Raw genomic sequence first — 13,540 nt, forward strand, 5'->3', positions numbered from 1 at the left:
CGACCCCCCTCACCTCCAGCCTCAAATATTATCCAACCAGCTCTGGGTCCTTGTTTTTCCAAGGTGTTGATTGATGCTGGATTGCTTCTGACTGGAAGAATTCTGGTAACATCTCAAAAAGATTAATCCTTGTTCTTATGCACAAGACTAGTAATTTTTTTTAAAAAAATGTACTTATTTATTTCCTTGGCTGTGCTAGTTCTCAGCTGCGGCATGCAGGGTCTTGTTCGCTGACCAGGGATTGAACCCAGGCCCCCGGCATTGGGAGCATGGAAGACCAGCAATGTTTTAATTTAAGGCTCATTCCAGTGGAATTTGGTTCCATCAAAAAGTGGCAAGGGTTTCAATATTGTCAGCACAAAGAGAATTTTGCCTTGATTTTGTGCAAAGATCATTTACAGTCACTGTCAATCTAGTTTAGTTTAATGGCATTTAATCTCTCCTAGTAGAAAAATTTTGTGACCCTGTGGTAGAATTCTGTTTGTCTACTCTATGAGATAAGAGATAACTTATTGCACTTAAAAGCCCACTCTGTCTGGATCTACCACTCATTTTGAAGATATCCACCAATTTTAAGTAAGATTCTGGAACTACAACAATGAACAAAAGAGACCTTGACTCTTTAGAGAAAAAGTAGCTGATGTTTTCCGAGTACACTACCGCGGGCTCTCTTCAACTCCAGCTCTGAAGTGCCCTCTACTGCGGACAAATCATGTCTAAATCCAGTAATTTCCTAATCATATGCCATAGTTTCCTAATTTGGAGGGTAAAGAAAGAACAAACTACATAATGTTCACTTAGCTTCTGAAAATACATGGGAAGGAAGTGTTTTGCTAACATTCAATTAGTAAGTCCAGCTTCTCTACCAGCTCCCTGATGGATACATAGGGTCCCCAAAATGCTATTTGTGGACTCACCCGCTCTCTGAAAGATCATGTTCTTCAGAGGAGTTTATGCTATTTCTTAAGGTTTCATTAGTGTCAGCTGGGTGGCACTATGGATAAAAATGTTTGCCTGCAGTTCCAAGCCAGAGGTTGTATGACAGTGAGGGAGAAACACAGTTCATGTTAAAAAAAACAAGGAACAAAGTCCAGGGGTCACACAAGAGTCAGACATGATTTAGCAACTAAACGACAACAAATTCCAGAGGGCATTTGGGACTTTTTGTTATATTTGGGCTTCCCTGGTGGCTCAGGCTGTAAAGAATCCACCTGCAATGCAGGAGACCCCAGTTCAGTTCCCGGGCTGGGAAGATCCCCTGGAGAAGGGAATGGCTACCTACTCCAGTATTCTGGCCTGGAAAATTCCATGGACTGTATAGTCCATAGGGTCACAAAGAGTCGGACACAACTAAGTGACTTTCACTTTCACTATATTTACACAAAGCCTTCATTCATGAACAGTCATTTCTTTACATCTTAAGGGATGATTTCCATGGACCAATGAAGCCATTACATTCAAAGAAAATCTATAACTGAGGGGCATTTTTCAATTTTTTAAAATTAAAATTTTTAAGACATTTTAAAATTTTAATCTTAAAATGTTGCTTTCCTTGACACCTGGATTTCCCATAGAACCTACAAGAGGATGCCTTCGCTGGGTGGAGGAGAAAGACAGGCCTCACAGGAAGCAATTTCCAAAGCTATGGTTGGTTTGACCTTTTTCTCCCTCAAATATTACAGGCTACACACCTTTCTTAGCCTTGGAAGATAAGAAAAATAGTTCATTAAAGGTCTCTGTCACTTAGAATAATTTCTATCTCCAGATCATACTTCTGTCTTAAATAAAGTAATTGAGATGTTTTTCAACCATGTTAGAGTGGGACTAAGACAGCAAGAAGAATCAGGGGCATTTTCTAGGTAGAAGCATTTTCCCTTGAGAAGAGCTTAGGAAAATTTAGGTTTTCATTAGAGAAGGTTTTATCTAAATGATTAAATTTATGTTCCAAAATTAATCAACTCATCAATCAGTTAATTATTAGTATCAATGTTGTCTCCCTACATGTTTCTTTTTCTTTTCAAGCATCCTTATTCAAGAGCTATAACGTGGGGACAACGTTTACTAAACTTCAAAACTTAAAAAAAATAAAACTCCAAAACTTCGGCCCCAATGTCTAGTATCTCAGCTCCTGAAAAGCTCCTAGTGATTTTATAACCAGGAACTAAGGAGCAGTTTGCAACTGGTGCTTCCAAAAACCACCCTGGAAAGCAGACTGTCTCCCTGGCAACCATCTGACCAGCGCCTCTGCCAAAAACACTCGATGAATCTATCAATGGAATCACAGTGGAAGGTTTGGAAACTTTGTCATTGTTTTGTGAAACATTCCAAATACAATCTAATTCTCTTCCACAGACCTAATAACAGCAGCTAAAATGTATCAGATGCTTACAAGGAAAGAGCCACTACGCTAAGTGTCTGACACACCTGGCCAGGTTTATCCAACACCACAATCCCAAACTATCATGTTTATTTTCCTATTGAGAAAACGGGGGCTTAACAAGACCACACAACTTGACTAACAAAAGCCACGGTAAATGCTGCTGCCCTGGGCAGTGCATCCATTTATCCATTTAACAAGCATCTACTGATGACCCTCCAGAGGCCAAGTCCTGTTCCAAGTTCAGAATGCTATGAAGAATTAAACAAAAAACCAAAAAGGTGCTTGTCCTGGGGTACTTCTCAGGCCTGAGGGTTTGACTTTTAAGGCAAGTCAGGTAATTTTTTTTTTTCCTTTTAAATGGTTGCTCAAAATTGACTTCCTAAGCTTAGACTATTTTCCTAAGGTTATACGATGTAAAATAAAACTCAACTTTGTCAGGAAGGAAATGAATTTTAACCCCCAAAAGCTTCTCATTAAGTAAATTATATTTGATTGTCACCTTAGAAGGAAAGTGAATGAACTCCATTGACAGGAGATAATCCCGAGTTAACAAGGAGGAGAACCTCCCGTAAGACCAAACATCCCCACCCAGTTGACTCCTGAAGAACTATTAAGATAAAAGGAAGCTGTGCTCTACTGGCTAAGTCATTTTAAACAAGGTGGTAACTGCTGAGAGTAAAAGGGAAATGAAGGAATGTTGTGGGAAGAAAGCTAGAATTAAGCAAGCTCTTCTACAACCTCATAATCAGTCCAGACCTAAAACAAATAGACAAGGAAAAAGTAATAATAGCCAGAGAAATTTCTGTCTGTGTTTTCTTTCAGTTACTGAGTTGACAAATGAGGCTTTATTAATTTGATGCATAGAAAGGTCAACAGAAAACTTTGCAAGGGGAGACCAAAGCTTTAGCAAGGTAACACATGCAAATATCCCCACAAATGGCTAAGAAAAACCCATAGTGCACAATCTTCTCAAAGTCCCTTAACATTTCTTTCCTATTTATTGTTTTATAGTAATACTTTCTATAGCACTGAAGTAAAGGTATTATTTGGCATAGTTTTATCACAAAATTGTCTATAATTATGGAGCTAAGAAAAGGAGATTGAACCACTTGCTCAAGGTCACCTTGGCGAGTCAGTGATGGAGGAGAACGTGATTTATCCGTGAATGAAACGCGCAGAGCTCACTGGGTTATGCTCCTTCATTAAGACAACTGAGTGTTAGGAATGAAACCATTTGTCACCACATTAAAAATTTTCAGTCTATGTAGCCAATACCGAATTCATAAGATCATTTTATGTTTTTAAAAAAATTGTGGCCCAGCCATTCCACCCTTAGGCATGTAATTAACAAAAATACACATATACATACGTTCATATGGTAGAACCATTATAGACGCAGTGAATAAGAGCAGATATATTGAGAGGGAGATCGAATAATGATTAACTGTAAACTAACAGGAACAACTGCTAATATTTATTGAGCTTTCTCTGTGCCAAACACTATCAATAGCACTTTACAGATTATATCTTATTTAACACAACAAATAAGGAGGCCAAGATGAGGTGAGATTCAATCCCTTGCCCAAGACCGTGGAACTTGTAAATTTCTTCCTTGCGTCTGACTGACTCCAGAGCCCAAGCTCTCTACTGCACGTACCCTGATACAGTTTCCAAAAGGTATAATTACGGTGACAAGTTGACATACAACATAAGGAAGCCAGAATACTCTAGAGAAACACATATTTTTGTAAAAGCAAACAAATATGACTTAAAAAAAATAAAAAGGGAACTAACTCTGCTAGATCCTACTTCTAACAAGAAAATGAAAAAAAAAAAAATTGTAAAGCAGTGGTATCTCATTAAGCACACATTTTAAAATATAACAACTTGCTGAGATATAATTGACAAACCATAAAACTCATGCTTTTAAAGTATGAATACATTTCAGTGGTTTTTAATATATTCAGAATTGTACAATCATCACCACCATTTAATTTCACAACATTTTCGTAATCTCCCAAAGCAGCCTTGTACTATTAGTGGTTACACATCCCTTCACCCCTGTCCTAGCCTCTGGCAACCACTAATCTATTTTCTGTCTCTGTTTATATTTGTATTGATGTTTGCCTACAGTGGACACTTCACGTACAGGGTCATGCAATATGTGGGCTTTTATGACTGGTCTCTTTCATTTAGCATAATGATTTCAAGGTTCATTCACATTGTAACAAGTGTCAATACTTTATTCCTTTTTGTTGCCAAATAATACTCAGTTATATGAATATATCATACTTCATTTAATCCACTCATCAGAAAATAGACATTTCAGTTGTTCTCACATCTGTGCTACTGTGCATGATGCATGAATATTCATGTAACAAGGTTTTATGTAGAAACATGTTTTCAGTTCTCTTGGGTATCCACCTAGGAGTGGAATTACTGGATCATATGGTAACTCTATGTTTAACATTTTGAGGAACTGCCAAATTGTCTTCCAAAGTGGCTGCCCAGTTTTACATTCCCACAGCAATGTGTAAAAGTTCCAATTTCTCTGCATCCTCGCCTCCGAGTATTTTTATCTGTACCAGCACCATGAGAAACAAAGACCTCTCTTTCCCCTTCTAGTTGTCTCGACATTACTGCTGAAAACCAACTGAATGAAGACATGAGGACTTATTCTTGACTCTCAATCCTGTTCCGTTGATCTATACACTTCTATCCTTGACAGTCTGTAATGACTACCGTGGCTTGGTATTAATAGTAAGTTTTGAAATTGGGAAGTGTGAATCTCCAATTTTGTTCTTGTTTTTTTAAGACTGTTTTGGTTATTCTAGATCTCTTGCATTTCCATATGAATCTGAAGATCAAACTCTGTAAATTCCCCAAATAAAGCCTCCTGAGATGTTGATAGGCTCTCTGCTACAGGGAGGCCTGGTGTGCTGCAGTCCACGGGGTCGCACAGAGTCGGACATGACTGAGCAACTGAACTAAACTGAACTGCTACACGTGCTGCTGCTGTTGCGAAGTCACATCAGTCGTGTCCAACTCTGTGCGACCCCATGGACTGCAGCCCACCAGGCTCCTCCGTCCATGGGATTTTCCAGGCAAGAGCACTGGAGTGGGTTGCCAATGCCTTCTCCAGCTACACATGCAGAGGCATCCAATTCAAAAACATGGATGTTTTCCCATTTATTCAGGTCTTCAGTTTCTTTCAATAATGTTTTATGGTTTTAAATACTTATTTTTCTGTTTTTGATGCTATTGTAAAAGGAATTGTTTTCAATTCTCTTTTTCAGTAGATTAATGGTTACAAAGGAGGTTGAAAATGAGGGGGCCCAGGGATGACAGCTAAGGGGTATGGGGTTTATTTTGGAAGTGATACAAGTTCTATAGTTGTGGTGGTGGTTACATAACTGTGAACATACTAAAAACCACTGAATGATACACTAAAACTGAGTGGATTTTATAATACGTGAATTTTACTTCAAAAAAGGTGACACTAAACAGGAAGAGAGAACCCTATTGAGTAGATAAATGAAAAAGTACAAGGTGAAAGGAGTTTATCTCTATAGGAAAGACTATAGGGTTCATTTCCCCAGGCAGGTGTCAAAAAGACTCTGTTTAAGACTGATGATTTATTTACAAATTAGTTACATCATCTGAAGCAAAGTTTGAATGCCACGATATTAAACTAAGGAAAGAAAAAAACTTCTGTTTACTTTTATAATGTTGATCAAGTCCATTTTAGATGGACAAATGACCTGCCCATTAAACAAACCAGCTAAAGACTGCTACAATGATTTCAAAATTATTGGAAGAGTAACAACTGAAATCCCTGCTTCCTATGTTGATTTAAACTCAAATTATTCTTAAAGCATTATCAAAATACTTTTTGATAATATCTCAAGGATCTCCACTGTCTACGGACTGCCTCCTTTGGAGTTCAAAACACAAAATAAAATTTCTCTTGATCTATTTAGCCAGCTTTATCACCCAAGTATGGTTTACTTAACCATTCCCAGACCACAATATAGCAACTTTTACCGCTGGGCCTTTCTTCCTGTTGCATGCTGACCTCTTTCTGTGATAGTTAAGCAGGGTTTTGGGGGGTTTTTTTGAGCTAGAATGTGGGTCCAACAATAGTGCATGATTTACAATAGCCAAGACATGGAAGCAACCTAAGTGTCCATTGACAGATAAATGGATAAAGATGTGGGGTGTGTGTGTGTGTGTGTGTGTCTATATATATATATATATATATATAGTACAATGGAATAGTACTCAGCCATAAAAAAAAATAAGGCCATTTGCAGCAACATGGATGATGAATCTAGAGATTAACATACTAAATGAAGTCAGACAAATATATGATATCACTTACTTGTGGAATCTTAAAAAATGATACAAACTAACTTACTTATAAAACAGAAACAGACTCACAGACATAGAAAACAAACTTATGGTTACCAAAAGGGAAAGTGGGGAGAGGGATTAATTTGGAATTTGGGATTAACAGATAAACACTACTACATATAAGGAGAACTAATGGGGTCGTGAAGAGTTGGACACGACTGAGTGACTGAACTGAACTGACTGATATAGTCAGTATCTTGTAATAACCTATAATGTAAAAGAGTCTGAATCACTCTGCTATATACCTGAAGCACTGTAAATCAACTACAATAAAAAAAATTGTTTTTAAACCCATAGAGTAGATGTTCAGTCAATATCTGTTGAGACCTCTACTTATTTCATACTAGACTCTGTCCTAAGCACTTCACCTATGCAGCCTCCAGTAATCCTTCCACAAACCCCAGGAAGAAACTCAGGGTCTGAGAAGAAGTTTAGCCGAGGTTGCACACACACAAACACCGTTCAGTCATTGCAGTTCTACTCATTCTTTCAGTTACAACTCAAATATTTTTTCCCTGTTAGGCCAACAGCGACTTCTCCTTTCTCTAAACTTCTAAAGGACTTCCTGCCTTTGACATATACCACCCTGAATTGTATTTTTACAGTAGACTTTATTTTTTAGAGCAGTTTTAGGTTCACGGCATAATTAAGTGGGAAGTCGGGCGATTTCCCTTCTTCTCCCTGACCGTGTGCACAGCCTTCCCTACTATTAACATCCCTCACCAGAGTGCCATCTTTGTGACAATCAATGACGCCACCATGATGCATCATTAGCACCCGAGTCCATAGTTTACCTTAGGGTTCACTGTCAGTGTTGTACATCCTACCGAGTTTGACATATCCACAGATACAGTATCACACGGAATAGCTTCACTGCCCTCAAAATTGTTTTGCTTATTCATCCTTTCCTCCAAAGTCCTGGCAACCACTGATCTTTTAAACAACCTCCATAGTTTTGTCTTTTTCAGAATATCATATGGTTGGAATTATACGGTATGTAGCCTATTCAGACTGACTTCTTTCACTTAGTAATATGCAGTTAAGGTTCCTCCTTGTCTTTTCATGACTTGGTAATTCATTTCCTTTTAGTATTGAATATTATTCCACTGTCTGGATGGACTAGAGTTGTTTTCTCAAGTTTTGGCAATTATGAATAAAACTTCAATAAACATCTATCAACAAAAGAACTAATCAACACATCAATATAACAAAGAAATGGACAATTTTGAGCCAACCTGAGGATTATAACCCAGGAGACAGTCTTGCAGAAAGCTATAAGGACTGTTCCACCTTTTACAAGTCAAGGCACAGTTATATAAGTTTTTGAGAGTAACATATTGATAGTGTCATTGTCCCACAAGGCCAGCAGTGGGTTCCTGTGGGTTGGGAAAGGAATGTTATCTCCTAAGGAGTTACCTTGCTGGCGCCAGGGGGAAATTGCCTTTTATTCTGGCAAGGAGGCATTCCTGTGTCTTCTAAGGGGATCTAGTTAATGTGTAATGCAAATGCACCATGCTCACTAAAGAGAGGGCAGGGACTCAAACAGGCAAAGAGAATTTCACGTTTAAAAATTTTCTTGTCCCGTCTCAAAAATAATTTTATTTCATCATATGCACGTGCAGGTCTCTGCCGTGGACTAAGTTTTCACCCCTGCGGTTGAACACCAAAGAGCGCAGCTCCCGGAGTGGAGAACACGGTCAGCGCTGGGAACCCGCCAGCTTGTGCTCCAAAGGGACTGTGCCAGTCTGCACTCCCACCAGCAGCGAACGCGAGTTCCTATTTCTCCACATTCTCACCAGCATTTGATGTTGTCAGTATTTTGGATTTTGGCCCTTCTAATAAGTGTGCAGCAGTATCTCGTTGTTTTAATTTGCACTGCCCTGATGACGTATGGTGTGGAGCATCGTTTCATATGCTTTTGTTCATCTGTATATCTTCTTTGGTGAGATGTCTGTTCAGGTCATCTGCCTATTTCTTAATTGGGTGAGTGGGCTGTTTTCTTATTGTTGAGTTTTAAGCATTATATGTACACCTGAAACTACTATTACAAGTCAACTATACCTCAATTAAAAAAAAAAAAAGTTATTATTTTGGATTAGCAGTCCTTTGTCAGACATATCTTTTGCAAATATTTTATCCCTGGTTGTGGCCTCTGTATTAATTTTTTTTCACATTTTTATGTCTTACAAAATTGGGCTTAAATATGTAAAAGTTATTTTGAGTAGGTATACTGCTTTCCCTGGGAAGTAATATCACCTGATGTTTCAAGTAACTTCAATGAAAATTCATGTCATCCATATAGGAGATAATATGTGGCCTTTCTGTTTACTGGCAGCCATCAGTTAAGCTATGATGGACAACAAGGCCCCTAAGCCTCTGTAACCCCAACCTTTCCCTGTACAGCACACAATGTCGGTACAAGGCTAGTTCAGGTTATGCCCTTTACTGGATTCGTGTCTACTGTGGTGGATCCAAGTGCCAAGTGTGAAACTCACGGCAAATCTAGCCATCATGGTGACAACCACCTGCAGGACACATGAGCTAGAACCAGATACCATCAGCACCTTCACTGTTGTTTAGTTGCTAAGTCATGTCCAACTCTTTGCAACCCTCTGAACTGCAGAACACCATGACCAGGACCATAACCATGAACATCAGGGAGACACACAAAAAAACTACAAAGAATGGGAGATCCCAGCCTGCAGGTCCTCTGTCCATGGGATTTCCCAGGCAAGAATACTGGAGTGGGTTGCCATTTCCTTCTCCAGGGGATCTTTCCGACCCAAGGATCAAACCCAGATCTCCTACAATGGCAGGGAGATTCTTTACCACTGAGTCACCAGGGACACCCACTGGCACCCTCAGAGTCCCGCTGGTTGAAATTCCAAACTCATATTCTTTGAAGTTATCCTCATTGAAGCAATCCATAAAGTTATCAGAAAAAATCAGTGGTAACAGCAAGCCAACCCATAAACACAGGGAGCTTTGTGCCATGACAGTTCCTGACTACAATCCTGTGGTTTTGGAAAGGACCACGAGTTTCATGGCCTTAACAGTGGTTCTCATGCTATTGCTTCAAAAAGTCTTAGAAATACTCTCCAAATCCATAGTCACCACTAACTGAAGCAAGCTCTGTAAAATTCAAACCCAATAAAGTCAGTATGTTAGAACAATAGATGTCTGGACCTTATTTCATGAATGTATTGTCAAACTTATGAAAATTCAAATTTAATAGTGGTGCCAAACCACTTCAATGGGAAGACAGCAGTCTTCTCAATAAATGGTGCCGAGACAACTGAGTAACCACATGCAAAAGAATGAAGTTGGACCCCTAATCTCACTCATATATAAAAGTTAGAAGAAATCATAGGCCTGATTAAATAAATCTATATCTGGGACAAAGCAGTGGTTGCTTAAATGCAGTACCCAAATCAGCAGCAACAGGGGTGTCCCTGGTGGCTCAGTGGTGAAGAATCCAGCTGCCAATGCAGGGGACATGAGTTTGATCCCTGGTCTGGGAAGATCCCAGTGGCCCAGAGAAACTAAGACCATGAGCTGCGACTACTGAAGCCTGGGAGCCTAGAGCCTGTGCTCCACAGCAAGAGAAACCATCGAAATGAGAAGCCCCCACTTGCTGCAATTGGAGAGGGCCTGCACACAGCAACAAAGACTCAGCACAGCCATAAATATAACAAATAAATCATTTTTAAAAAATCACAAGCAAAAAAAAATACGTGAGTTGGGCTTTGTTGAAATTTAAAACTTTTCTGCTTCAATAGATATTATCAAGAAAGTGAAAAGATGACGTGCTAAAAGAATGGGAGAAGATATACATAAATCAAGTATTTATAAAATCTGGTAAGGGACTTGAATTCAGAGTATGTAAAGAACTCTTACAAAGCAACAATAAAAAGACATCCCAGTTAAAATATATAGGCAAAGGATCTGAACCAACGTGTCTCCAAAGAAGATATACAAATGGCCAATAAGCCCATAAAAGATGCTCAATACCATTAACCATCAGGGAGATACACATAAAAACTACAATGAAATACCACTTCACACCCACTAAGATGGCTAAAATAAAAAAGATAGACAAATGCAAGAGTTGGCAAGGATATAGAGAAATTGAAACACTCAGACACTGATGGTGGGAATGTAAAATGGTACAGTCACTTTGGAACAGTCTGGAAGTTCCTCAAAATATTAAGCAGAGAGTTGCCACATGAACTAGCAATTCCACTACTAGGTATGCTCAGGAGACTTGAAAATAAATGGCCACACAGAATCTTGTACATGAATGTTCATGGAAGCATTATTCTTAATAGCCAAAAAGTAGAAACAACCCAAATGTCCATAATCTGATGAATGGATAAATAAAATGTAGTGCAGCCATTACAGTGAAATATTATTTGGCCATAAAAAAGAAGTGTTGATACATGACATATGCCACAGCACGGATGCACCCTGAAAATTTTATGCTTAGTCAAAGAAGCCAGACACTTACTGGACCACATATTGCATGATCCCATTTATATGAAATGTTCAGAATAAGCAAATCCACTGCTATAAACTGAATGTTTGTGTCCCCTCAAAATTCACATGCTAAATCTTAACACCCAGTGTGATGGTATTTGGAGGCGAGGGCTTTGAGGGGCAATTAGGTCATGGGTGGAGTCCTCATCAATGGGATTAGTGCCCTTACAAAAGAGAGTGCCCTTGCCGTGGTGACCACAGAGAGACAATGAGAAGAAAGCCATGTATGAACAAGGAATTGGGGCTTCACCAGACATTAAGTCAGCTGGTGCCACTTCCAAGCCTCCAGAATTACAAGAAATAGATTTCTGTTGTTTATAAACCATCCTGCCTATGGCATTTTGTTATAGCAGTCTGAACGGACATCTATAGCAACAAAAAACACATTAGTGGTGGCCAGAGGCTGGGGATAAAGAGGAATAGGGGGTGACTGCTCAAGTAGGTGGGGGTTCCTTTCGGAGGTAATGAAAATATCCTGAAATCAGCTGGTAATTGGTTAAACTCCATGACATACTGAAAACACTGAATTGTAACTTGAAAGTGTATAGTTTATGATATGATAATCATATCTCAATTAAAAACTAAATGCAATAGTGATTCAAGGACTAATGAAAGTGGTGTTTGTTTCTCATAAGACACACCCTTCAGTCTCAGCTTTCTCTTATTAGGACACTGTCTAAAATGTCATGTTGTGTGGAATAATAAGTGTCAATTCATTCTTTAAACTGGAATAAAAAGACAATGGGCACCTACAACAAAAGAGTGTAAAATGTAGTGTATCTCCCAAAGAGCTTATAGTTTGGCTCAACAGACACCATAAATCAAGAAAAACAAACAATAGTGCAAAGCAGATCCCTTTTGTTCATGACTCATCAAGTCATATCAATTCATCCTTTGTTGTATCTTTGAAATCTATTCTTTCCAGGCCCACTATGGTTGCTCAATTCCCGGCCACTCTCATCTCCTGAGCTATGACAACAGGCTCTGGCATTTCTTTTCTCGAATTCATTTTAATCATGAAATAATTATTTGTTGGCTAAATGAATAAAGCGCTATTATGTAACCCCCTTCACATAAACCTCTGAGTTCAGTACCACTTACAAAATAAAATATCAAGTCATCCCTGGCCACCACCCTCCCCCTCCGAGAAACAGAGAGAGAGAGAGAAAAAGAAAGCATAAACCCTTAGCATCCAGCACATAAACTTCTATAATCCTGTCCCACTCCCTTTCTGGCCTTACCACCCATTCTGGCCCATAAAGTGCTGCCCCTCCAGTCAGACTATTGTACTGTCTTCCAGATCTTTCTCATGCTTTTCTAAAAATTTTATTGAAGGATAATTGATTTAATGTTGTGTTAGTTTCTGCTGCACAGCAAAGTGATTCAGTTAAACATATGTATACATTCTTTTTCATACTCTTTTCCATTGTGGTTTATCACAGGATATTGAATACAGTTCCTTGTGCTATATACAGTAGGATCTTGTTGTTTATCCATTCTCCATAATAAAATACTTTGCATCTGCTAATCGCAACCTCCCAACCCATGCCCCCAATATCCCTCCCCGCTCATGAATTAATTCTCTCCTTTGCTTGAGAGCCCCCACCCACCGCTCCCCTCTTCATCATCATCCCTCCGGATCTCTGCTTCCAGACCAACCTCAAGACTCCCCTCTCCGATCATCTGCCCCCTATCCTTTAGTGCCCTGTAGAATTACTTACATTTTTTACTAGTTACTTATACACCCCCCCAAACAGACTTTAAACTGAAAGTAGGATCCATGACAGAAATGTATCTAAGATTAACATCTTGCTCAATAACCACCACCACATGGAATCAAATTTCAAAATGAGCTGTACAGGCAGATCAGAAGAATTCAGAGAAACACAATATTACTGTGGGAATGCTTAGAAAGGTTGTTTTGGTTTGTTTTTGGATAAATGAGACAAGTTGGGTTTCAAAGGCTGGGTAGGTTTTGGATTCATGGAGAGGAATTACTGTCAGAAATCAGAGGAGGCAGGCAGGGGAGGGAGGTAAAGCCCAGGATCCATGTGTTAATTGACTGCATTTTACCGGGAGGACTGAGACAAAGATATGAACTAAATTTTTAAAATACTGTTGATTAGTTTATCTTCAAAAGCCTTTAAATTTTTACACTATTTGTCAAAATAATGTTGGAAAGTAAACTAGCATTGATCCACTTAACTCAAG

General features: G+C 39.0%; 1 protein-coding gene and 1 long non-coding RNA gene across 8 annotated transcripts in view; one reads left to right on the forward strand and one right to left on the reverse strand.

Annotated features, from left to right (window-relative positions):
• Positions 1-13,540, reverse strand: part of SMURF1 (SMAD specific E3 ubiquitin protein ligase 1) — a 94,360-nt gene that overhangs the window by 30,156 nt on the left and 50,664 nt on the right. The gene's annotated exons all lie outside the window — the stretch shown is intronic.
• LOC145531912 (uncharacterized) lies at positions 4,999-8,878 on the forward strand. Its single transcript, XR_014072850.1, has 2 exons — positions 4,999-5,140; positions 8,416-8,878. It is a non-coding gene; the product is annotated as an uncharacterized LOC145531912 (long non-coding RNA).

Source organism: Giraffa tippelskirchi, chromosome 13 (genome assembly GCF_054371585.1).
Source record: "Giraffa tippelskirchi isolate mGirTip1 chromosome 13, T2T-mGirTip1v1.2.pri, whole genome shotgun sequence".
Classification (NCBI taxonomy): domain Eukaryota; kingdom Metazoa; phylum Chordata; class Mammalia; order Artiodactyla; family Giraffidae; genus Giraffa; species Giraffa tippelskirchi.